At 40.0% G+C, this 27,457-nt stretch overlaps 1 protein-coding gene across 1 annotated transcript in view; it reads right to left on the bottom strand.

Annotated features, from left to right (window-relative positions):
* dagla (diacylglycerol lipase, alpha) overlaps positions 1 to 27,457 on the bottom strand; it is a 340,274-nt gene that overhangs the window by 253,934 nt on the left and 58,883 nt on the right. Inside the window, exon 2 of the mRNA XM_078220586.1 lies at positions 697 to 837. The gene's annotated coding sequence lies outside the window, so the exon portion shown is untranslated. The remainder of the gene's footprint in view (positions 1 to 696; positions 838 to 27,457) is intronic.

Here is a 27,457-nt window from a genome sequence, read left to right as displayed (position 1 = left end):
TATCCCCTTCAATGGTTCCATTTCATTCAAACTATAATAGACTATTTAATTTCAGGACACATGCAGCATCACAAGTCACAACGGGAAGGCTTGAAATGTTTATGGATGCCAAGAGACTCAACTTGAGTCTGTCATGTACTCACTACAATTTTAATACTAGAGTAATGTAACACAATGAACCAAAATACTGAAGAATTACTTTGTGAAATTCTTAACTCATTCCATTAAAGTGCTCCTGTTTTTAACAATAGGCCTGTAACTATGAGAATTTTACATCACTGAAAACGCTCCAAGCAAATAAAATCTAACTCCAGAAAGACAAAACTCATAATTGTATTGTTGGCACATTGTATTATAATTCCAGTGATCTTGGTAGACAAGTTCTTTACATCCATAGTTGTGCTTTACTCAAATCTAAAGACAATCCTACTTTTTAAAAAATTATACATACATAGCTGCAAATTCTCAACAGTTACAACAGTTTTGTTTATCTTTTATTTCAGTCCCCCAATGATTGAAGTCCAAGTAATAATTGTTGATAGATGAAGTTTATTTGGCCAAGTAAAAACCAGGTCTGCTCATTCAGAATGAATTATATTTCTCAGCAATAATTTCTCAACTGCTTTCCTCCAGCACACACAGCTGAATATTAGAAACTCAGCCCAGGATAATCCAAAAAATAAATACAATACTTACGTGATTTTGATTTGATCATCAAAGCACAATTAGTTTCATTTTCTTCCCCTGAACCCAATGCCAAACAGTATCAATCAGGTACATTTTACGGATGATATGCGCTGGTGTCCTGCAGGAAATAATATGTATCCAATGATGAACCTAGATGAATAACAAAATATATATCAGGTCACCATTGCATCAACTAATATCTAATTGCATTTCAACATGGTTTCGGTTCGTACTATGACTCAAGTTTCCAAAAATACTTGCCATTTCTTGATATCCAGTACCTCAACAGTATGGAATTCTTACTTCACTCAGTCTTTCTTTCCTTCCTACAGTCTAAATGTTTTAAAATCTCTGTTTTGTTATCACTCCATCAGTACTTCTGAATGTAGAAGTGTACCTTGTGCCCAACTTTAATCGGGCAGCATGGTGCTTTCAGCTGCATTGCTTCATCTAGGTTGTTAAAACAAAATTGAGGAAAATACATAGAATGGAAGAAGTGTGAGCAGAGGTGTCATTGATAGGTCTATCTAGGTAGGAAATTGTGAGGAAAATATGCAGATCTGAAGAAAATGACTGCCAAGCATTTAGTGGCATGTATGTCACGCAATTACAAATTATTTTGCAGTCATACAGCATTGTCACCAAAACTCTGTCTCCAACTGAACTGAATACCCAAATGATGCATTAAGGGGTAGTACTGTGTGTGTGCATTTGCTGATTACAACCTTTCTGCATTGGTATCACAGAACACATTCCTCAAATGTGACAGTTGGTTTGCATTAAGTGGAAACCAATTCTAGAATTAGATGGTTCTGTTAATTTTTGTCTGGCAAAACTGTGCTTTGTGCATGTGCCAGCTGGTCAATGATACTGTGCCCATTGATGAAATTTAAAACATGGGATTGTATTGCAGCTGGTTAACAACTGATTCCTTATTCATATCAGATCATTTGAGTGCACTCTATCATTAGCTGCAATCTGTTTGCATGCTTTGCACCGGTTTAAGTGAGGAGTCAAAAGGAGTACACAAACTTTAGCTGTCAGAAAGCTTCCTGCTGCCAACACAGTAATAATAGATATGGTTCTAATCTTCCGCTGAATGTGTTCTGTTCTCCTGCTGAGATAGACACTTGAGAAGCGGTCCAAAAGACTCAGATAAGACAAACTTCCACAGTAACACACACTCACCGGAGTCTGGAAATCTGTATGTTTCAAAGAGCAACTAAAACAAATTTATTTTAGAAATAATCTAATAATTTGCAGTTATTGTATCAAGAAAGCAATCATTTAAACTTGTACATCATTCTTTCTAGAAACTACTAGTTGGAAAAATGAATCTGCATATCTAAATGAGAAGAAAATATCTCACTTAGAGTAGACTGCATTAAAGTTTTGCTGTTTGGTAATATATTCTATGCCTCTTTTTATTGTTTTTATACTTCTTTTGCGAACAGAATGCTTCTAAATCAATATTAATAATATTTGCAACATAGAGTTCCCTCTACTCTTCCATACCAGATTCAGAACAGCACCATCTACTGGATTGGAGTAATCTTTCTTGTTCACTAGATTGTGCTCAGGTTTGTCCTGACTAATGACCTCTACTGCCAAATAAGAGGAGACACTCTCTACCTATCTACCCTGACTTGTCTCAAACTCAGATCCCAAGAATAAACAAACAATGCAGTTACTCAATGCATCACCCTGTCCCTAAAAGCTAATTGCCATAAATTTGGTATTATTTTGCAATATCCCTATGAATTACATATGTGATTGCACACCGAATGCTGACAACGCAAAACTTAACATTTTAATGCAAATACAAGTTTCTGCTGACAATCGTCATTCACAAAAAGCCCCAAATAGTAAATTTATAATGGGAAAATAGTTAATTATTGATAATTGAAATTGCAGTAAAGGAGACAACCATTTGATCTAAACGGTCTGTACTATTGCTTGCTCTATGACAGTTATCTACTCTAATGACATTTGCTGCTTTTCCGCAAAAGACAATAGGCTTTTCATCAACTTTGAAAGGACGAATAAAAAGAAAAAGGGGATCCTTGAGAATAAAGGATGATGTAAGGAAAGTAGTAAGGAAGGATTTTGACTCAACAGAGCAAGATGACGACTCAGCTGATGAAGCTAAGAATTACAAGGGACAGAAAAAGTTGGTGGGAGTAGATTATATGCCACCTAATAATACTATACTGCTGGATAGACTATCAATAAATAATAGGAGCTTGCAATAAAAACAATCCAATAATCATAGAAGATTTTAACCTTCATATAAATATAGATTAGAATTAAATGAACAGAACTATTTTGGAAGATGAATTCATGGAGTTTATTCAAGACAATTTCCCAGAACAGTAAATTGTGGAACCAACCAGATAACAAGTGATCTTGTTTTGAATAATGAAACAGGGTTAATTATCAATCTCACAGTAAGAGATCCTCTGAAAAGAGTGATCATAATGATAGAATTTCACATTGAGTTTGAATGGGTTATACACATTCGAAACTAGAGTATCAAACCTAAATAAAGAGAATCACATAGGCATGAGGGGGTAAGTTGGCTGATGTAGTTTGGGAAATTAGATTGAAACATAGAACACTAGATAAGCAACAGCAAACATTTAAAGGAATTATTCATAATTCTCAATTAATATATGTTCAATTGAGCAATAAAAACTCCATGGGAAAAGTGATCCATCCATAGCAAATTAAAGAGGTCAAAAATAGGTTTAGGCTAAAAACTAAACTGGTCAAGAATAGGATTCGACTAAATGGAATGAGAGGTGATCTAATTAAAAGTAAAATAATTCTAAGACAGTTTGACAGAGCAGATGCTGAGAGCCTATTTTTCCCAGCTGAAGAGTCGAGAGCTAATAGGTATAATCTCAGGATAAGGGGCTGGCCATTTAAGACTGAGATGCTGAAAATTTCTTCACTCAGAGGGTTTGGAATTCTGTACTCAAGTGACCTGTGTTTGCACGATTATTGCATATATTTAAGGTGGAGATTGATAAATCTTTGGGCTCGAAATGAAACAAGGAATATGGAGATTGGGTGGAAGAGTTGAGTTCAATGATCAGGCATGATCTTGTTAAATGGCGTGGCAAAATACTTTGAGAGTTCTTTTTGGGATTTTCTCAAGGCTACTTTTTGATTTTCACATGATCTTTGAAGGTTAAGTCTCCATTAAAGGATATTAAAGAAATGAGTGGCTCACTAGTCGGCAAGTAGTCAAGAATCCAGCAACAATTATATAGTCCTCCTTCATTCAGCCACCAATCCTCTTCCAGTGTCTGTCAGAAAAGCAACTCGAGGCCTAAAAGTCGGTATTTTCTAGATTCCCAACACATAAAAACTCTTTTTTTTAAAAACATGCATAATAACAGCCAAAAATACTTATGTATAGACAGGCACTTCTACAGCCGAATCACTTGAAAAAAAAACGAAGGGTTTGAAAAACAAACTGGTTTTATCCCACAATCTATTTTTGTCTGTCCCGTACATCTCGCTACTTTAAACTTTACTACAACATAATTTATTGGACAAATATAAAAGAAGATAGCCATTAGGAGATATTTGGTTCTTGTTATTTCAGGCGTAGTTTGCAAACTTGAAACCCAGGTCCAATAGGATGGTTTTAGAAGGGGAAAAAATGAATTTGGAAATAAGACGGCTTATTTTATTTAATTATGTATTAGTGTGAAAGTGAGAAATGTCACCTGTTGCTGGCACATACACTCAGCTGCCCTGAGAGACCTCTTTCTCCCAACAATCCCCATCTCTCTCTTTCCCATTCTCTCTCTCGCTCAGCAGCACATGGAGCTGCTTTATCTACACTAGATCTGTTGCCATCTTGGCTTCCCTCTCTTGCCCAGATCTGTTGATGAGTGTCATGATCCCAATTCTCTTCCCATCTTTGTCTTTTATATATAAAATAGGAGGGTTCTTGTAAAAATGAGGGAGCTAGAAGGTGGGGAGGGAACTAGCTATTTATAAATAATTAAGACTCATCACATCCTGCCCCACCCCTCCACTTAGCCTAGCAGCTGCCAGAAAAATTCCTACCCACTTCAATTATTTCAATAAATATAACACACAACTCTAAAAGGATTGTAATAAAAAATAGGGGGAGGGGGGTGTCAACTATCCAGCGACTCTTAAATTCTGAGGTTATGCTCTGAACAGAATTGTTTCTATTTCTATCTTCAGTTCGGGGAAAGTTGTTTTTTTTACTATCAATTCCCGTTTCTCCATGTTGCTGCTCCAGCTCCTCCAGTCACAGTTTCCCTCCCTCCCAGCGGCCCTTGGACGTGCAGCTCCTCACAGAATCTGCCTCTCCCATACTCGCTGCTTCTCCAATCAATCTTTGCACGTTTACCTGTTCTCAACAAGGCATCTGCAATTGTTCAATTTCAGTCCATGGAGGAGCCACCACGTAAGCTAATATTGTATGGGGCCAGCCTTTCTTGAATTTTTCGCCCTTTTCTTTGATTCCTCGCAGACGACTTGCAACGTTTTGAGATCAAATCTCCCTGCACCCCTGTATATTTTGAACCCTAGCAGAAAGCTTGAGGGAGTGCAAGGACCACTTCTGTTTCAATTTCTTATGCCCTTAAATGTTTATCCAATTCCCTCTTAAAGGTTGAAACTGACTGTTTCAACAATCACTGATGGTAACGCTTTTCATAATTTAACAGCACTTTACACAAAACATTGCATGCATATATTAGCCAGAAATCGCAAATAAACAGTTAAGAAACCATACTAAATGGTGAAGAAAACAGTAACCTAAACTTCCAATAATAACGAAAGACCTATAAAAGTGCCAATCTTCGATGTCAGATAAATTTATCAATGAACAAAAGCAATCAAGCCAACTAAATTACCTATGCAATATTTTTAAAACCATTCAGCTCCAATTCTCTTTTGGTAACTGAATTTTGTGTCCAAATTAATATCTGACGTATTGGATTATAAAAACTACATATTTCACAACACAATTAAACTTACCTACAAAAACTGTCTTTTGTGTATTTGATTGGCTTGGTTAATGCTATTTTCCGCTGAAGGCTCATTAATCTCTCAAGATCTGGATCCGGAGTTGATACTTTAAGATTATTTCCCTGTTAAATTTTAAGGAGATTCTGTCACCTGACGGAGCATTGACAGAATTCCCTATCACATATCAATAATTTTTTTTAAAGGAAGCAGCTGATTGACTCAAAATGGGAAGGGAATATGTTCACAAGCTTTTGAGTTTCTATAGACTTTTCCAAGTAATTGCAAAACAAGCTGCAGAATGATTTTTTCTGGTAGTTTCATGTAGTCGAATGTTACATTTTTAGTTCAAGACACAGGAGAAATTAACCATGGATTGTGTGTGCAGGAGAAAGAAAGCTTTGCAGAAAGCTCAAAAAAAACTTGTTAAATATGGAATCAGTGAAAGTAATCCTGAATCAATCAGATATACGTGGAATCCAAAATGATTCACTAACGAGGTTTAGGGAAAAAACACTTGTTTGGTCCATATGTGATTCCAGCCCCATGCCAATATGGTTGAGTCTTCAACCGGCCTCAGAAATGGCCTAGCAAGCTACACAGTCACATCAAAACTGCTAGAGAAAGTGGAATAAAACTGGATTAAGCACTTGGCTGTGCCCTAAGCATTAAATTAGATCACAATGAAAACAAGGTTGGGCAAGCCAATCCAGCAAAGTACTCCTCACTGACACCTGAGAACGGGTCCACAGTTAGGGAATTGGCCCACAGACTAGTCATGCTCATATAAATGGAACAATAAATAAGTTTAAACTTCTGCAAATAAACAACTGCTGCACAGGAAACAAATGAAGGCAAATGAAACCCTCAAAACACCCTTCATCGTATTTTGAAATTACAACATTGCACAAATTGACTGTGTAAAAAAAAAGAATCCTTTTCCTAACTGACAACCTGCTGTCAAACACACCAAAATTTCGTATTACCATTGTTGCACAAGTTCAACTATTCACCTGTCTTTCGGATTAAGCAGCATATTATAACTGTCAAAATGGCTCTCTCATTGACAAGAGGCTGAGTTCATGGATTTCATAGGCTTCAGCTAAGTTGCTGTAAACTAGGACTTTGCCAAAGGACAATTGCTCAAATGTATTACAACGTTCTTAGACATGGTGGGTGTATTAACATATCAATTCAAAACAGTGCAAAAAACATGGACACTAAGTAATGAGGAAATAGCTCCAATGGATTTAAATTCTACAACTTGACCAATTGTCCTTTTTTTTAAACTCCATCGATAGTTTAGAAACTTCTGAATATTTTTTGGTAGACGGTTTTGTTTGTTACATTTATGTTTCTTAAAGACATTAAAAGTCTGTAAATACAATAATAGTTGTGAGAAAAGATTTAAAGGCATGAACTAGCTGGCAATGGGTAAAGAGGCGGGTCGAATACCTGCTATTTCAAAAATACAAATGAGTCACTGAAGCACATTAACAAATCTGAATGTACTCGGCACAGGTATCAAACGGTTCAATAATCAAGGGTGGCACAGTACTTAGCACTGCTGCCTCATAGCGCCAGGGACCCAGGTTTGATTCCAGTCCTGTGTGACTGCCAGTGTGGAGTTTGTACATTCTCACCTGGTTTCCTCCAGGTGCTCAGGTTTCCTCCCACAGTCCAAAATTATGCAGGTTAGGTGGATTGGCCACACTAAATTGCCCCTTTAGCCCCAAGATGTGGAGGTTCGGGGTCTAGCAGGCTAAATATGTTGGGGTTACAGGGATAGGGCGGGGGGGGGGGTGTGTGTGTGTGTGTGTGTGTGTGTGTGCGTGTGTGATGGTCGGTGCAGACTCGATGGGGCAAATGGCTTTCTTCTGCACTTTAGGGATTCTACGAAAAAGGGAACCAAGGATGTTCAGGATCTCATGCTCTACCAAAGCTCTGATGAAGGGTGATCCAGACTGTGATTCAATGTATTCAACGAAACGTTGGCTCTATTCTCTCTCCACAAATGCTGTCAAAGCTGCTGAGATTTTCCAGCATTTTCTGTTTTTGTTGTTGTGTGCCCTTACCAATGCTTTCCTTACCAGGAAAACCTTATCCCTGTGATTTTGAGGCCCTATCCTTTTGTGTTTTCCTCTCAGTACTCTCTGATAGACACTAACTGCTCTATACTTTCCTGGAATTCAAACCCAAAGATATCACAAACACTTTCACAGTGCCAGCCAGGGCTTAGTTGGTAGCACTCTCACCTCTGAGTCAGTGAGTTCAAGTCTCACCCCAGAGACTTGAGCAGAAATATCTAGGCTCTAATGCTCCAGAATGCTGCACTGTTGGAAATGCCATCTTGCAGATGAGGCATTAAACCAGGGTCTCAACCTGCCAGCCCAGTGCTGTGGGATCTCTTATGTCATTATTTTTAAAGAGTAGGGGTGTTGTCCCTACTATCATGGTCAAAATTCATAACTTAATCAACATAATTAAAAGAGATTATCTGGTCATCATCACAATGCTGCTTATAGGAACTTGTTGTTTTCAAATTGGATGTCGCATTTCCCAGTTTGCACCAATGACTAAAACTGTAAAGACCTTAGGACAACCTGATTTTGTAAAAGATGCAATTTACATTAATCACTGTACATCCATAGCTAAACATCCAATTCATCAAAAGCCACATCACAGGATATCCTCAGGGCAATCTGATTTTAACAAGCTCATTGTTTTTTCACCATGGGTAGACCTCTAACTGAATTTTGGGTATACTTATTTAAATAATCAGACCTTGTGGCTGAGTAACATTCCAGCTAAATCTTAGAATACATTGAAAATCGCATAAAGGATAATGCTTCCATCATTTTAAAACAGCGTATTACACAAATTACTATTAACATTGTCACTGTGATCAGCCACTACTTAATTTAAAAAGTATTCACAAATAAGTGTAGAGTATGCTTCATGTAAACTTGAGCACGGAGCAGGTCCTGTCAATGGAATTAACAAGAGATCACAAGCATGACTATTTTGTACATTGACCTTGGGGCAAGAAGCAATTTACATCACCAAAATCCACAAATAGGACCTGCCCCGGTAGGCCCACCATGTCAGCCTGCTCCTGCCCCACCGAACCAAATTCAGTTAGAGGTCTACCCATGGTGAAAAAACAATGAGCTTGTTAAAATAAGATTGCCCTGAGGATATCCTGTGATGTGGCTTTTGATGAATTGGATGTTTAGCTATGGATGTACAGTGATTAATGTAAATTGCGTCTTTTACAAAATCAGGTTGTCCTAAGGTTTTTACAGTTTTAGTCATTGTTGCAACCTGGGAAATGCGACATCCAATTTGAAAACAAATTGACTGCATTCTCTCTGCTCTTGTCCAGTCCCTTCCCACCTACATTTGCGATTCCTCTGATGCCCTGCGCCACATCAACGACTTCCAGTTCCCCGGCCCAAACTGCCTCCTTCTTACCATGGATGTCCAATCCCTCTAAATCTCATTCCCCACCAGGATGGGCTCAAAGCTCTTTGCTTCTTCCTGGCTATCTAAGAAGTGATTACTAGCACTTACTTCACGCAGGGGTTATAATGGGCAACCAATCTACTATTATCTGTTTTACTCCCTGCCCACAGTTGGAAGCTCCATCCAATGTTTCTTAACTATGGGACATAAAGTTCTAAAAGAAAACTCAGCAAAAAAAAAAGATACTTCTGTTCTGGCAGTCAGCACAAAGTTAAAGCTGCAGCCATCTGAAGAGGAATGTGTACGAGCTGGCATTGTGTAGTTTATTGACGAGGTACAAAACTAACTGAGTATTCCTTAAAGATTACAAACAGTGGATGACAATAGTGACTTTTTACTTGATTGTAACATCTACCCAAGTCCCCCTCACAGCAATGTGCTTAGCCCAATACCATTTCGCATTCATCAATGGTCCAGCTGTTGTAATCAAAAGAGCTATTTTGAAAGTGACTAGTTTCCTACTTAAAGGTCAGACACAATCAAACTACTGCAGACAAATATTGGTTATCTAAATAATAGAAGAATGATTCACATCAACTTCAGTAGAGAAAATCAATTTAATAGTTGTTGTCTACAGATCTTTACTAGGACTACAAGTTCACTTCAGTTTCTTCACCGAGAATGATATTCTATCCACAATTGGGGAAATAATGTTGAAAAGATGATACAAAAGTGAGCATTATTAAGAAAGCTCAGTACTGCTCATATTGTCTGGTAGCTAATGCTGATCTACACTGTGACCATGCTTGGTAGGTTACAGAGAAAACACATTACTTGCTATTGCACCACAAGTCTAAAAGATTGTACAGCACTTTTTTAAAAAACAATAATTGCCAATTCTATATCAGAATACATCTGTGTAATGTATTGAAAAAATATGGCCAGGTTGCTAATGACCTCTAGAAGATTATAAGGGCTATTTGAGCTTAAATTTTCACATCTGAGTGGGTAGAAACTGCTAATTAAGTTGTACTCTTTCTTTCAATGTAACAGATGTTTGGTCTTATTCCTGTGGTCAAAGAATTCTGTGCAGACTCATTTTGATTTCTTGTGTTGTGATTTTTTGTTGGAAATTAGTAGATGCACTGCAAAACACTGGAACTTCCTGTGCCAAGTCTGGCGTCATGGCAACAATCAGGTTATGAAACTATTATGCTTGCTTCTGTTCTATGTAAATGCCAGCTATCATAAGTACCTGAAAAGGCAAGTATTTCACTGTGTTAATTATGATCCAACATAGACCAAGATCATGGTAAAGAAAGCAGTCAAAAATATATCATTGTTGTTACAGTTTTCACAAATATGAACTATCCTTTTAAAAATTCATGAAAATGCCTGGAAAATATATCCGTATTATTCAGTAGCCCACTTTGCAGTCCATAAACAAAGCAGATTCAATTCAAAAACAACAATAGGTTATACTCTATTCTCCCATTGAATGCATGAGAAGAATAACTATTGTATACTAATTTTGTATTCATGGTGTGAATAACTAATGAGCATTGCATGAATTGATCATAGTGACACTGCACCTGGATGAATTTATTTGATTACAAAACAAACAATAGTTGCTGTTCATATTGAAACATTTACTGCAAACTGAGAAACAAAATGATAGATCTATCTTGTAAGTTTCTGCTCATCAAATACCATGGTAGGTAACTAGAATCATTAAGATGTTTAACAACACCAGGTTAAAGTTACTTTAACCTGGTGTTGTTAAACTTCTTACTGTGTTCACCCCAATCCAACGCCGGCATCTCCACATCATAACTAGAATCAGTACATTAAAGCTGGGGACAAGGTAATCATGCAGTGTTGACATTTCAGCATTTTTAGGAATAGTTTTACATCAAATCTCCATGTTCAAATTGTAATTTTTATATTTTCTTTATTTTTAAACCAAACTTGACTCTACTATTAACTGACTGCAAAATCTGGGGAGGCGGTGGCTAATGGTATTGTTGTTGGACTAGTAATCCAGAGACCCAGGGTTCAAAATCTCTGGGGACCCAGGTCCAAATCCCACCACAGCAAATGGTGAATTTTGAATCTGGAATTAAAAGTCTAATGATGTCCATGAACCATTGTCTACTGTTGTTAAAAACCCATCTGGTTCACTAGGAAACCAGTCATCCTTACATAGTCTGGACTATATGTGACTCAGCAAGGTGGCTGACTCTTAAATGTCCTCTGAAATGGCCAAGAAAGCCACTCAAGTTAGAAACATAGAAAAACTACAGCACACAGCACAACATAGGTCCTTCGGCCCACAAAGTTGTGCCGAACATGTCCCTACCGTAGCGATTACTAGACTTACCTATAACCCTCTATCTTACTAAGTTCCATGTACTTATCTAAAAGTCTCTTAAAAGACCCTATCGAATCCCCCTCCACCACCGTTGCTGGCAGCCCATTCCACGCACCCACCACCCTCTGAGTGAAAGACTTACCCCTGACACCTCCTCTGTACCTACTCCCCAGCACCTTAAACCTGTGTCCTCTTGTGGCAACCATTTCAGCCCTGGGAAAAAGCCTCTGACTATCCACTCGATCAATACCTCTCAACATCTTATACACCTCTATCAGGTCACCCCCTCATCCTTCATCTCTCCAAAGAGAAAAGGCCGAGCTCACTCAACCTATCCTCATAAGGCATGCCCCCCAACCCAGGCAACATCCTTGTAAATCTCCTCTGCACCCTTTCAATGGCTTCCACATCCTTCCTGTAATGAGGCGACCAGAACTGAGCGCAGTACTCCAAATGTAGTCTGACCAGGGTCTTATATAGCTGCAACATTATCTCACGACTCCTAAACTCAATTCCTTGATTGATGAAGGCCAGTACACCATACGCCTTGTTAACCACAGCCTCAACCTGCACAGCTGCTTTGAGCGTCCTATGAACTCGGACCCCAAGATCCTTCTGATCTTCCACTCTGCCAAGAGTCCTGCCATTAATATTATATTCCGCCATCCAACTTGACCTGCCAAAATGAACCACCTCACACTTATCAGGGTTGAACTCCATCTGCCACTTCTCCGCCCAGTCTTGCATCTATCAATGTCTCGCTGCAACTTCTGACATCCCTCCATACTATCCACAACACCTCCAACCTTTGTGTCATCAGCAAACTTACCAAACCATCCCTCCACTTCCTCATCCAGGTCATTTATAAAAATCACAAAGAGTAAGGGTCCCAGAACAGATCCCTGGGGCACTCCACTGGTGACCGACCTCCATGCAGAATATGACCCATCTCTAACCACTCTTTGCCCTCTGTGGGCAAGCCAGTTCTGGATCCACAAAGCAATGTCCCCTTGGATCCCATGCCCCCTCACTTTCTCAATAAGCCTTGCATGGGGCACCTTATCAAATGCCTTGCTGAAGTCCATATATACTACATCTACTGCTCTACATCAATGTGTTTAGTCACATCCTCAAAAAATTCAATCAGGCTCATAAGGCATGATCTGCCTTTGACAAAGCCATGCTGACTATTCTTAATCATATTATACCTCTCCAAATGTTCATAAATCCTGCCTCTCAGGATCTTCTCCATCAACTTACCAACCACTGAGGTTAGACTCACTGGTCTATAATTTCCAGGGCTATCTCTACTCCCTTTTTTGAATAAAGGAACAACATCCACAATCCTCCAATCCTCTGGAACCTCTCCCGTCTCCATTGATGATGCAAAGATCATCGCCAGAGGCTCAGCAATCTCCTCCCTTGCCTCCCACAGTAGCCTGGGGTACATCTCATCCGGTCCCGGCGACTTATCTAACTTGATGCTTTTCAAAAGCTCCAACACATCCTCTTTCTGAATAGCTATATGCTCAAGCTTTTCAGTCCGCTGCAAGTCTGCACTACAACCACCAAGATCCTTTTCCATAGTGAATATTGAAGTAAAGTATTCATTAAGTACCTCTGCTATTTCTTCCGGTTCCATACAAACTTTCCCACCGTCACACTTGATAGGTCCTATTCTTTCACATCTTATCCTCCTGCTCTTCACATACTTGTAGAATGCCTTGGGGTTTTCCTTAATCCTGCCTGCCAAGGCCCTCTCATGACCCCTTCTGGCTCTCCTAATTTCCTTCTTAAGATCCTTCCTATTAGCCGTATACTCTTCAAGATCTCTAACATTACCTAGCTCCCTGAACCTTTTGTAAGCTTTTCTTTTCTTCTTGACTAGATTCATTACAGCCTAAATGAGACTAAATCTCATCTTCATACTGAGGATACACACCATTGTGTTGTGTGGTACTACTACTGTGCTAAATGGGACAGATTTCAAACAGATTTAGCAACTCAAGACTGGGCAACCATTATACTCCATGGTCCATCGGCAGCAGCAGCACTGTCCTCAAACACAATCTGTAACCTCATGGCCCTATGTATCCCCTACTCTACCATTACCATCAAACCAGTAGATCAAAGCAGGTTCAATGAAGAGTGCAGGAGGGATTGCCAACAGGAGGGAACGCCAGGAGAGGCAGCAGGCAAACTTGAGGAAATGTCAACCTGGTGAAGCTGCAACACAGGACTACTTGTGTGCCAAACAGCATAAGTAACAAGTGATAGACAAAGCTAGGAAATCCTACGACAACTAAATCAGATCTAAGCTCTGCACTCCTGCCACATGAATGGTGGTGGAGAACTAAACAACTAATTGGAGGAGGAGGCTCCACAAATATCCACATCTTCAATGGCGGGAGAGCCCAGCACATCAGTGCAAATGCTGAGGCATTTGCTCCAATCTTCAGCAAAAAGTGCCAACAAAATGATCTATCTCAGCCTCCTCCAGAGATCTCCAACATCACAGGTGCCAGTCTTCAGCAAATTCAACTCATTCCACGTGCTATCAAGAAACGGTTGAAGGCGCTGGATACTGCAACGGTTATATGCCCTGACAATATTCCAACAATAGTATTGAAGACTTGTGCTCCAGAACTTGTTGTGTCCCTAGCCAAGCTGTTCCTGTACAGCTACAGCACTGGCATCTACCCAGCAATGTGGATAATTGTCCAGGCATGTACTGTACACAAAAAGCAGGACAAATCCAACCTGGTCAACTACTGCCCCATCAGTCTACTCTCAACCACTGCTGCCTCAGCACCAGAAATCCGGGTTCAATTCCGGCCTCAGGTGACTGACTGTGTAGAGTTTGCACATTTTCCCCATAGCGGCATGGGTTTTTTCCGGGTGCTCTGGTTTCCTCCCACAGGCCAAATATGTGCGGATTAGGTTGATTGACCATGCTAAACTGCCCCTTAGTATTAGGTTAAATACATAGGATTATAGGGATAGTGCCTGGGTGGGATTGTTGTCAGTGCCGGCTCGATTTGTCGAATGGTATCCTTCTGCACTATCAGGATTCTATGATTTATTTGGTTCAAGATTCAACAACAAAAGCAGAATTTTAAATTTGGCATTTTGATGTTCTTATACTCCACACATGACCAGACAATTGTATAATATCTACTCATAAATGCTGCAGAAGGTGACAAAACCTTAGTTGGATTTCTGTGATAAGAACATACCACATGCTCTTGAAATGGTTAAACAATTAAGCCACAGGCTAGAAAATACCCTGGACCATCACCAGTCTCTGTTTTATTTTGATTTGATTTATTATTATCACATGTATTAACATACAGTGAAAAGTATTGTTTTATTGCGCGCTATACAGACAAAACATATTGTTCATAGAGAAGGAAACGAGAGAGTGCAGAATGTAGTGTTACAGTCATAGCTAGGGTGTACAGAAAGATCAACTTAATGCAAGGTAGGTCCATTCAAAAGTCTGACAGCAGCAGGGAAGAAGCTGTTCTTTAGTCGGTTGGTACATGACTTCATACTTTTGTATCTTTTTCCCGAAGGAAGAAGGTGGAAGAGAGAATGTCCGAGGTGCATGGGGTCCTCAATTATGCTGGCTGCTTTGCCAAGGCAGCGGGAAGTGTAGACAGAGTCAATGGATGGGAGGTTGGTTTGCGTGATGGATTGGGCTACATTCACAACCTTTTATAGTTCCTTGCAGTCTTGGGCAGAGCAGGAGCCATACCAAGCTGGGATACAACCAGAAAGAATGCTTTCTATGGTGCATCTGTAAACGTTGGTGAGAGTCGTAGCTGACATGCCAAATTTCCTTAGTCTTCTGAGAAAGTAGAGGTGTTGGTGGGCTTTCTTAACTATAGTGTTGGCATGGGGGGACCAGACAGGTTGTTGGTAATCTGGACATCTAAAAACTTGAAGCTCCCGACCCTTTCTACTTCGTCCCCGTCGATATAGACAGGGGCATGTTCTCCTTTACGTTTCCTGAAGTTGATGACAATCTCCTTTGTTTTGTTGACATTGAGGGAGAGATTATTGTTAATTATTGATTATTGGTTAATTTCCTTCAGTCACTGTAGCAGGTAAGATACTAAAATTGGTCTCTGCGCTCCTTGGTTAAGAAGAAACAGGTGAACCATGACTCACAATTGCTGCCCAGTAGATCTGGTTGTGATTATTAACATGTGGATTAAAATAGGATCAGGTTTGGCAGTTAGCTTCCTGTGCTGTAAAATAACTTACTGCTCAGAAAATCACCCCTGAATAATGGGCACATGGAGAAGCCATCGGAGGTTGACCAATGTCAACCTGCGTTCCATCATCATTAAAGCTTTTCATGCTGTAAACTCAAAATATCTACCAGAGTTCCAAACTAAACCCACCATTATTTTTCTATTCATCAGGTCAAACATAAAGCCAAATATTCCTTTATTCAGTCATTGCCCATGTTCATGTCAAACAAAAAGCAGAGAAATGCAAAATCTCACTGGTAAAAATTAGTAATTACATAAAAACATAGAAACTAGAAGCAGGAGTAGGCCATACAAGCCTGCTCCACCATTCATTTTGATCATGGCTGATCAGCGAATTCAATATCCTGATTCCCCCCATATCCCTTGATCCCATTAGCCCCAAGAACTATATCTAATTTCTTCTTGAAATCAGACAATGTTTTGGCCTCAACTACATTCTGTGGTAGTGAATTCCACATATTCACTAACCTCTGGGTGAAGAAATTTCTCCTCACCTCAGTTCTAAAAGGTGTATCCCTTATCCTCAAACTATGACCCCTAGTTCTGGACTCCCCCACCACTGGAAACATTTGTTCTGAATCTACCCTGTCTAATCCTGTACAGTTTTGGTCTCCTTACTTGAGAAAGGATATATACTGGCACTGGAGGGGGTGCAGACGAGATTCACGATGTTGATTCTGGAGTTGAGAGGGTTGGCTTATGAGGAGAGACCGAGTAGGCAGGGACTATACTCATTGGAATTTAGATGAATGAGAGGGGGATCTTATCGAAACATATAAAATTATGAAGGAAATAGATAAGATAGAAGCAGGGAGGTTATTTCCACTGGCAGGTGAAACCAGAACTAGGGGGCATAGCCTCAAAATAAGGGGGAGCAGATATAGGACTGAGTTGAGGAGGAACTTCTTCACCCAAAGGCTTCTGAATCTGTGGAATTCCCTGCCCAGTGAAGCAGTTGAGGCTACCTTGTTGAATGTTATTAAAGCAAAGATAGATAAAGTTTTATATGGTAAAGGAATTAAGGATTATGGTGAGTGGGCGAGTAAGTGGAGCTTAGTCCATGAAAAGATCAGTCATTATATTATTGAATGGCGGAGCAGACTCGAGGGGCCAGATGGCCTACTCCTGTTCCTAGTTTTTATGTCCTTATTAGGTCTCGCCACATCTGCAATTCAGGCAATATTCACACCAAAAGTCCAATTCCTTTCTTAAACAGTCGCTGATGCAAAGATGACCAAGTAATTATTTGATAAACTATTAAGTTACTCGAATGAAAGCTCCCAATAGCCCTGAAAAAGCACAGCAAGCACACATCATTATGGAGCAAAGTTAACAATAACTATCATATTTGCACATGCGTAGCTTAACACAGAAATCTCCATGTTGTGGTCCACATTAGCTTTCTCCTCCATGTACTGGTAATCAGCATATTTGGCCATGTTATGAACAAACCTTTCTAGTCATCAAGTCCTGAAGTAGGACTTGAACCCAGAGCTTCCAGTCCAGAAGTGAGGACATGACCACTGCACCATGACCACTGCCTCGCAAGACCTCCAACCTTGCACCTTAATTTTCTCTAGTCCCATAAATGGTACACAAGTTCTACAACATCCACCATATTCCCTTGATCAACACACACTGCAAATATTCAATTAGTCAAGCATGACCTACCAATTGTCCAACTAAGTTCAATAATTTCATTGTGTGTTATGGGATTCTGAATGTTTACACATATCCTAGGTAAGATTAACTGGTCTATAACCTCATCGATTTCTGAACAGGGATGTTACATTTGCCACAATTGTCATATCCAAATATTTTCAAAAGATTATGTGCAATGCTTCCATTTTGTTTCCTCAACTTATCAGTATTGATGTGCACAGTATCTGGACCTGCGACTACTCTTAGTCAAATCCCCATTAACTTGTTAAAACAAAGTTTTCTTTATGATATTTATTTCCAATTGTGCTTCTTTCACATCCCCTTCAGATACTCACACAGTTCTTGTTTTACCTTCCTCTGTAAACAAAATGATGGTGAGGTACAAAGCGTCTTTAGCATTATGCAAAACAAGTAAGTTAATCGTGCATAATTGCAGAAACCTAATAGGGACATTGAAGGAAATTCAAAAGGAGTATTGACGAGTGTGCAATGCTGAAGTGAATTTCTCAGACGTGAAATAAGCAAGGACCTAATAGACAATTTTGAATACTTTATCACTGATCTTATTGAACCATAAAATAATCTGAGGGATGTTTCCCCTCGTGAGGGAATCTAAAACTAAGAGGCACAGTTTCAAATTTAAGATGAAGATGAGGATGAATTTCTTTTCTGAAGGTCATTAATATTTGAAATTCTCTGCCCCAGAGACCAGTGGAGACTGGGTCAATGCATATATTCAAGGCTGACTGAGACAAATTCGAGACCTATAAGGGAATCAAGATTATTGGTGGAGGACATCAGGAAAATGAAGTTAAGTCCACAATCAGATCAGTCAAGATCTTATGAATGGCAGAGCATTCAATACGAGTCAAATGGACTAATCCTGTGCTTATTTCTAATGATCTTATGTCTTTTTGAGGCTGCTCCCATTTTATACTGATTAACCACAAAAATGTAACTTAAAAAATCAATGAAAAATATTAGACAACTTTTACCACCAGCATATATGCTAACAATAACCACAGGGCCATTTACGGTTATATGCAGATTGTATTTAACATTCAAAATATATGGCCATCAGGGCATGCAAGGTGCAACAATGTATAACAGATGTGATGCAAACTGTATAACATTCCATTGTTCACATCCCAGCCCTCCCAAACGAGCATATAAGGCTTGCTGCAGTGTGCCCTTGATGCTGCTCAGAATAACCCCAAAAACCTAATATTGTCAAAGAAAATGGGCCTCAACAGAGAAGTGAATAGTGTTAACAAGAAGGAAAACACAATACCCCGACAAGTAGAATTGCATCAATTTCTGGGCACCACACTTTAGGATGGGTTTTGACACGGTGCAGAAGAAATATACTGACTAGTTCTAAACTTAAGGGAATAATTGTGCAGATAGACTGGAGAAGGTGAGGTTGTGGAGTAGAGAAGGCCAAAGGAAATTTGATAAATTATGTTGAAATTATATTCAAAATTATGAAGAGTTCAGAAAGGGTAAATAAATGGCAATCGATGTCTAAAGAGTTGACAGCTAAGGACATAGATTTAAAATGATTGGCAAAAGAACCAGAGGTGACATGAGCAAAATCGTTTCCATGCAAACAGTGGTTAGGATTTGGAATGCGCTGCCTAATAAGGTGCTGAGTACAGATTCAATAAGACCCTTCAAAACAGAATTCAATTACTGCTTGAAGGAAAAAAAATGCACGTTAATGAGGAAAGAGTGGAGCAGTGAATGAGTTAGATTGGTCTTTGAAAGAGACCAAATAGCCTCCTTTTGCACCATTACGTTCTATGGCCCTAAGCAATGCTGATAAAGGTTTGTGAAAGAGAGGGTGTCTTCAATGACTGGAGGCACTGTAGGTTAGATTATCTACTAACAAGGTGTTACAGAATTTTTCTATAATTCTTTTCCCACTGAAAACTGTCTTTTAATTTCAGTCCTCTGAAAACTTGCAGGTTTTAAAGATCAAGACAGATCGAGATCTTTTAAATACTAAATAACAGCAAATTAATATTTTTAAGAGTAAGAAAATTGGAAATGGAGTAACTGTATTTTGGTTAGGTAAGTCTTAAATTTGGACTTTCTTTTCTTGCCATCTTCAATTGCATTATAGTTACAAATACAGGTTCATTTCAGAATGGAACAGATGAGCCAAATGGTGATGATTGTGACTAAGTGCAAATCAAAAAAATATGTAACAGCATGTTAAATTAATACTGAGCAAAAATTTAATTCAACATTCTCACTCAGAACGAGAACTTTCCATCAGGTTGATTTCAGACACCTCTTGCTGCACAAACATATGACGACATGAGGAATCCTTTCCAATGGCGAAGGGCCAATAACCAGAGGACAAAGATTTAGGATAACTGGCAAAAAAAAACAAGTACTGCTCGATAAGGTGGTGGAAAAAATATTCAGTAGTAACCTTCAGAAGGAACTTGGATAAATACTTGAAGGGTAAAAAAATCGTAGGGATACTATTTCTTTCATGGGATGAGAGTGTCGCTAACTAGGCCAATATTTATTGCCCTTCCCTAATTGCCCTCAAGGAGGTGGTGGTGAACTGCCTTCTTGAACCGCTGCAATCCTTGTGGTGTAGGTACACCCACAGTACAGGTAGGGAGGGAGTTCCAGGATTTTGATCCAATGAGAATGAAGGCACTGCGACATAGTTCCAAATCAAGATATGTGGCTTGGAGGGGAACATGCAGGTGGTAGTGTTCCCATGCATCTCCTGTCCTTATCCTTCTACGTGGTAGAGGTCATGGTTTGGAGGGTGCTGTTGCAAGACCTTTGGTGAGTTATGCAATACATCTTCTAAATAGTACACACTGCTGCCACTCTGCACTGGCGGTGAAGGTAAAGAGTGGTGAGTCAATCAAGCAGGCCACTTCATTCTGAATGATGTTGAGCTTCTTGTCTGTTGTTGGAGTTCTATTCATCGAGGCAAGTGGAGAATATTCCATCACACTCCTGACTTGTGCCTTGCAGATGGTGGGTAGGCTTTGGGGAGTCAGGAAATGACAGAGTCACTGTGGAATTCCCAGCCTCTGACCTACTCTTGTAACCACAGCAATTATATGGCTGATCCAGTTCAGTTTCTGGTCAATGGTAACCCAGGATGTTGATAATGGGAGATTCAGCAATGATAATGCTATTGAATGCCAAAGGAAGATGGCTATATTCTCCCTTGTTGGAGATGGTCATTTCCTAGTACTTGTGTGGTGCCAATGCATATATGGCGACTGAGCAGGGGAGTAATTGGCTTGCACTTTGAAAAAGCCGGCACAGACTCAACACTTCTATGCTGTACTATTCGATGATTCTATGAAACCTCTTTTTAAGCACAATGAATTGTTGTGTTCTGAATTTCACTGTCTGCAAAGGTGATGGAAACAGATACATCTCCAACATTTAAAAGAGAATTGGATACAAACTGGAAAAACTGATTGGATACATCTACCATAGAGCCAGCACAGCACGACTGGCCTCATTCTGTGCTGTATCATTCTATGATTCTAAGAGTGTTGATAAAGCTTTCATGCTCATTGTTTTCAAGTTTAACCTGGAAAATGTCTATTTATTTTGCTTAAATCTAATTTATATATATTTTGTTTGTTATGCAATAATTGAGACAAATAGCTGAAGAAATAATATTCCTAATCAACACAAATCCAAAAGAATAAGCACCAGAAATCGAAATGTCTATTCAATATCAAGCATGCTTTTGAATCCCATCACAAATAAAACATAAATATCATAATAAAGCAACTTCATATGTAAAGACACCATGTTGTGTGGTACGATAATATAAAGTCATCCAGCTTAATTCTAGTCACTGCTGAGTTAGTGGATCTCAGCCAGGTCAGTAGATGGAGCAATACAATTGGTTTCAACACCTCTGGACTCCGATTCATCGCTGCATTCTAATGACTTCAATAGGAGAGTGCATGCAGTTACAGGTCAAGCAAAAGCAAGCTATCACAACCAAATAAAGTGACCAGACTCTCACATGAATCATAGCTCTTTGAATGAGCTCCTGCAAGACTGTTGCCAGCTTTAGACCCCAAGTCCAACTCTTAGGAAAGGAGGTGCGAAAAGGAAAAAATATTTTCTGTAAAACAAGACTGTGCAGCTCATATAGATTAGGTATCATCTGTTTCATTCATCCTTGTCCACTCAAGAAAATAGAATCACCGAAAGATACTGAACTGCAGGTTTTCCTACCCAGGAGTAGGATAAAACAGATATTATAGCACTAGCAAGACATTTAGTTATTCACAATGTAATATATACACAGTTCTCCTGTGATACTACAAAAGGATAAAACAGCTTATGTTGCCACAGTTGTAATTTCAATCTAACAGAAATTTTGGCTCACCTACTCTGCTATATATCTTCATACTGACATGAGGCACAAAATATACAAATCTTCTCTATCATAGCTGAAATAGTGCAAAAGGAAAAACATTCTGAAATCTTACTTTGGTTGAGTCAGGTTCTATAATTGCATTTCAATGTAGCTCAGTACACCCACAAACAGCTTGAGCTGCATGACTTGATGTCAAGGACAGCTTTTATGTAAAACCAATCAGTTTGAAAAAGATTGGCCTATAAATCTGCAATATTAAAACTAACATGCAATGAACAACTCGGTGGAATCCTGTTAGTATTGCACTAGCAACAAACAATGGATTCTAACACAGTTTTATCCTAAATCTTGCTTTCTTCACAGCAATATTCACCCCTAACCCACTGGGCCAGAATGGGTGGTTGTAATGACAGTGAAACTGCTAGCATTCACCATCATGATTGTGCAAAACTGACAGCAACTTCTGGCAGACATAACTAAATAGGGGAATCCATAATTTGTTGTAGACCATCCCAGCTCTGCCATGGAGAGCACTTGCAGTCTTCACAGATGCAATCAACACAACACTGATCTGATGTGATGTGAACTTAAAACATTTTATGGACTATTCTCACTGTATAAAAAACATGAAAATGTTAAGCCTTAATTTTTTCTTCAAATGGCACAATGCAGTGTATTTCCTAATTGCACTCCTGAAAGGACTGGCTTTCATTTTGGAGTAAAAGTTTAACAACACCAGGCTAAAATCCAACAGGTTTATTTGGTAGCAAAAGCCACAAGCTTTCGGTGCCTTAAGCTCCTTCTTCAGGTAAAAATATTTCATTTTGGACACAGCCTCCTACACCTAAGCAGCAGAAATCATTTCTCTCCATCAACCCAAGCAGTTCTCAAATTCCCTGTATCTGAAACTCAAATGGAAGGTTTCCTTAAACGCTAAATGGATTGCACTCCACTGTTATGTCACTTTACTGGTATGCAGCAAAGCTCTATGGATCAGACCTCAACTACTCATCACATTCACCACATTAATGGCTTCAATCATGTGATAGACAGCTACATTACCAAATTTTGCAATGAACAAAGAACAAAGAAAATTACAGCACAGGAACCTTCGGCCCTCCAAGCCTGCACCGACCATGCTGCCCAACTTAACTAAAAACCCCTACCCTTCCGGGGACCATATCCCTCTAGTCCCATCCTATTCATGTATTTGTCAAGGCACCCCTTAAAAGTCATTACCGTATCCGCTTCCACTACCTCCCTCAGCAATGAGTTCCAGGCACCCACCACCCTCTGTGTAAAAAATCTGCCTCGTACATCTCCTTTAAACCTTTCCCCTCGCACCTTAAACCTGTGCCCCCTAGTAATTGACTCTTCCACCCTGGGAAAAAGCTTGTGATTATCCAAAAAAAATGATGGAAAGATACGTAGAATTAGAAGCAGCATAGATGAAAGCATAAAATTACAAAGTGATATTAATGAAAAAGAACAGAGTACTTGAAGTGGTGAAAAGCTAGAAATGGTGGCAGTCCAAACAGACTGGTTGGTGAGGTGTTCCAGGTATGTAGGCCATTAAAAGATAATGAACAGGTAGAGAAATAATCATATGGAATAATGGCCTTTCTTTCTGGAGGATTAGAATATAAAGTGTAGGAGTCATGTTTCAGCTACATAAAGCTCTGTTGGAGATTATTTCTGTTAGAGCTTTGTATCACCATTTAACCGTATAATTCCAGGGAATACAAATCTAGTTTGTGTAATCTCTCCTTGGTATTTAATCCTTTGTGTCCAGGTGCCATTCTGCTAAGCCTAAACTGCACTCACTCCAAGGTCAATCTGTTGTTCCTAAGGTGTGCCCAGAATTGCTCCCTTATGCCTTTGCAACCACATCCTCAAGCTTCCCTGCAAATTCAAGGATTCACACACACATGCCCTCCGGTCTCTCTGCTCTTTAGAAAATGAACCTTTATTTCTCCTCATTCTTCTTGCCAAAATATATCACTTCACACGACTTGGTTTTAATTTAATCTACCATGTTCCACCAGTCTGTCTAAATCCTCTTGAAGTCTATCACTATCCTCCTCACAGTTCACAATACTGTCAAGTTTTATGTCATCTGCAAACTTTGAAATTGTGCCCTGAACATAAAAATATTTTTTAAAAAGCAGCACTCCCAGTGCCAACCCCTGGGTACTGTATATTTTGTTATGAAAACAAAGGTAGTTTTAAGGGGTTTATATTTGCATTGGTAAATATTTGGTGGTTTCGCTGATGAGTGGGACTACACTTCGCTGGTGCCATGGACATCGACAAGACGGTTGCCATTGAGTGTGAAGTTGTGGATGACGGACTCAACTCCCCAGCGCAGGTGATTGGTTTGCACATTGATGAACTGTGAGATATCTTAAAGAGAACTGATGAAGCAGAGAAAAGAAGCCCGTCAGTCACGGGGTCAATTTTCTCGGTGGGGATCACCTTTAGTTCTTGGGAATCCTGTTGCATGATATGTCGAACATTCAGGGATACGGGAATGGAGGAGGAGTATCCATGCACCCAGTCTCCCAAGGGAAACTGAGGATGAATTCCGGCTGAATTTGAGAACTGGCTGCCATGCTTTCACAATCTTAATTACGAAAGCTGGGTGTTTTAAGTTCGATGGAGCATATCGTGTCCAGTCTTCAAGGTCTGTGGGGTCAGTCGAAGACTCCAACCACTGGTCTTGCATTGAATACAAAGTACAAGACATCGAGAAGAGCTGGAGGTATCTGGATATGACGGGTCTTCGCCACAAACCCCGGGCCTAAGTTTCTCTTTATTGTGGCTTCGGGACGATGACATGGCAAAGAATTGCTTTCAATCTTTCAAAAGAAAAGTTAAGACTTAACATTTTCATGTTTTTTATACTGCGAGAATAGTCCATAAAATGCTTGTAATCAGAAGGCTTTGATAAAATTCTGGATGGATCCTGGATGTTGCTCGACAATCCTATGGGGTCCGGGTCCATAGGACTCTTAAATCGGCCTCGCAGGTAGAGGTGGTGGTTAAGAAGGCGTATGGTGTGCTGGCCTTCATCAATCGAGGGATTGAGTTTAGGAGTCGGGAGATAATGGTGCAGCTCTATAAGACCCTCGTCAGACCCCACTTGGAGTACTGTGCTCAGTTCTGGTCGCCTCATTACAGGAAGGATGTAGAAATTATTGAAAGGGTGCAGAGAAGATTTACAAGGATGTTGCCTGGATTGGGTGGCGTGCCTTATGAGGATAGGTTGAGGGAGCTCGGTCTTTTCTCCTTGGAGAGACGAAGGATGAGAGGTGACCTGATAGAGGTGTACAAGATGTCGAGAGGTATTGATCGGGTGGACTCTCGGAGGCTTTTTCCCAGGACTGAAATGGCTGCTACGAGAGGACACAGGTTTAAGGTGCTGGGGAGTAGGTACAGAGGAGATGTCAGGGGTAAGCTTTTCACTCAGAGGGTGGTGGGTGACTGGAATCGGCTGCCGTCAATGGTGGTGGAGGCAAACTCGATAGGGACTTTTAAGAGACTTCTGGATGAGTTCATGGGACTTAATAGGATTGAGGGTTATAGGTAAGCCTATATATAGGCCTAGGTAGGTAGGGACATGACCAGTGCAACTTGTGGGCCGAAGGGCCTGTTTGTGCTGTAGTATTTTCTATGTTCTAATCCTGTCATGGCATTGGCTTTTTCAAGCTCGATGGATGGTTATATTATCCTGCAGTTCATCATTAATCCTGAACTTTGTTCCCTCCTGATTATACTCTTGATTTTGTGATTAAACTCCTGATTGTGATATTGTTTTTTATCCTGACAAGGGTGTATGATATATGAGCACAGAGGCATTTGTCGCCTGTTATCATGTTACGCTGTGAAAATCAGATTGTCTGTGCTCTGACTGTGGAACAAGGGAGGACTTAGTTTAATATGCATTACCATTTGTATTCAATCCTGGTTTTGATGTTTGGCACCAGGGGAACAGTGTGAGTAAGGGGGTCTGCCCACTCTGCTTCTGGCCTCGTGTCAAATTCCAGGGTTTCAGTGTTTGCAATATGCCGATATTTCTTTGTTTGTGGGTCTCCTTCTTTATATTGAGGAGCATGCCAAGTTGGTTGTATAACATGAAGGTTGTGTGGTATTTACCTTTGTTTTTATGTGCTGTAATCCTTGCATTTACATTGAATGAATGTATTTTTTGGTACCTTTCACTTTATGGTGCTCGGGGGTTTAGGAGTAGAGTTAAGAGAGAAATCAGGTGGGCAAAAAGGGGACATGAGATTGTTTTGGCAGATAAGGCAAAGGAGAATCCAAAGAGCTTCTACAAATACATAAAGGACAAAAGCGTAACTAGGAAGAGAGTAGGGCCTTTTAAGGATCAACAAGGTCATCTACGTGCGGATCCACAAGAGATGGGCGAGATCCTAAATTAATATTTCTCATCAGTATTTACTGTTGAGAAAAGCATGGATGTTAGGGAACTTGGGGACATAAACAGTGATGCCTTGAGGAGTGTACATATTACAGAGAAGGAGGTGCTGGAAGTCTTAAAGCGCATCAAGGTAGATAAATCCCCGGGACCTGATGAAGTGTATCCCAGGATATTGTGGGAGGCAAGGGAGGAAATTGCGGGTCCCCTAGCAGAGATATTTGAATGATCGATAGTCACAGGTGAGGTGCCTGAAGATTGGAGGGTGGCAAATGTTGTACCTTTGTGAAAAAAGGGCTGCAGGGAAAAGCCTGGGAACTACAGGCCAGCAAGCCTCACATCTGTGGTGGGTAAGTTGTTGGAAGATGAGAGACAGGATCTACAGGCATTTCGAGACGCAAGGACTGATTTGAACAGAGAACATTACAGCGCAGTACAGGCCCTTCGGCCCTCGATGTTGCGCCGACCAGTGAAACCAATCGAAAGCCCATCTAACCTACACTATTCCAATATCATCCATATGTTTATCCAATGACCATTTAAATGCCCTTAATGTTGGCGAGTCCACTACTGCTGCAGGCAGGGCATTCCACGCCCTTACTACTCTCTGAGTGAAGAACCTGCCTCTAACAGCTGTCCTATATCTATCACCCCTCAATTTAAAGCTATGTCCCCTCGTGCTAGCTATCACCATCCGAGGGAAAAGGCTCTCACTATCCACCCTATCTAATCCTCTGATCATCTTGGATGCCTCTATTAAATCACCTCTTAACCTTCTTCTCTCTATCGAAAACAACCTCAAGTCCCTCAGCCTTTCCTCATAAGACCTTCCCACCATACCAGGCAACATCCTAGTAAACCTCCTCTGCACCGTTTCCAATGCTTCCACATCCTTCCTATAATGCGGCGACCAAAACTGTACGCAATACTCCAAGTGCGGCCGCACCAGAGTTTTGTACAGTCTAGGGACAGTCAGCATGGCTTTGTGAGTGGAAAATCATGTCTCACAAATTTGATTGAGTTTTTTGAAGGGGTAAATAGAAGGTAGATGAGGGCCTACATGGCCTTTAGCAAGGCCTTTGACAAGGTACCGCATGGTAGATCGTTGCATAAGGTTAAATCTCACGGGATCCAGGGTGAGGTAGCTAAAT

The sequence above is a fragment of the Mustelus asterias genome, chromosome 9, assembly GCF_964213995.1.
Source record: "Mustelus asterias chromosome 9, sMusAst1.hap1.1, whole genome shotgun sequence".
Classification (NCBI taxonomy): domain Eukaryota; kingdom Metazoa; phylum Chordata; class Chondrichthyes; order Carcharhiniformes; family Triakidae; genus Mustelus; species Mustelus asterias.
The sequence above is the reverse complement of the archived record's forward strand: the minus strand, read 5'-3'. Positions and strand labels throughout refer to the sequence as shown.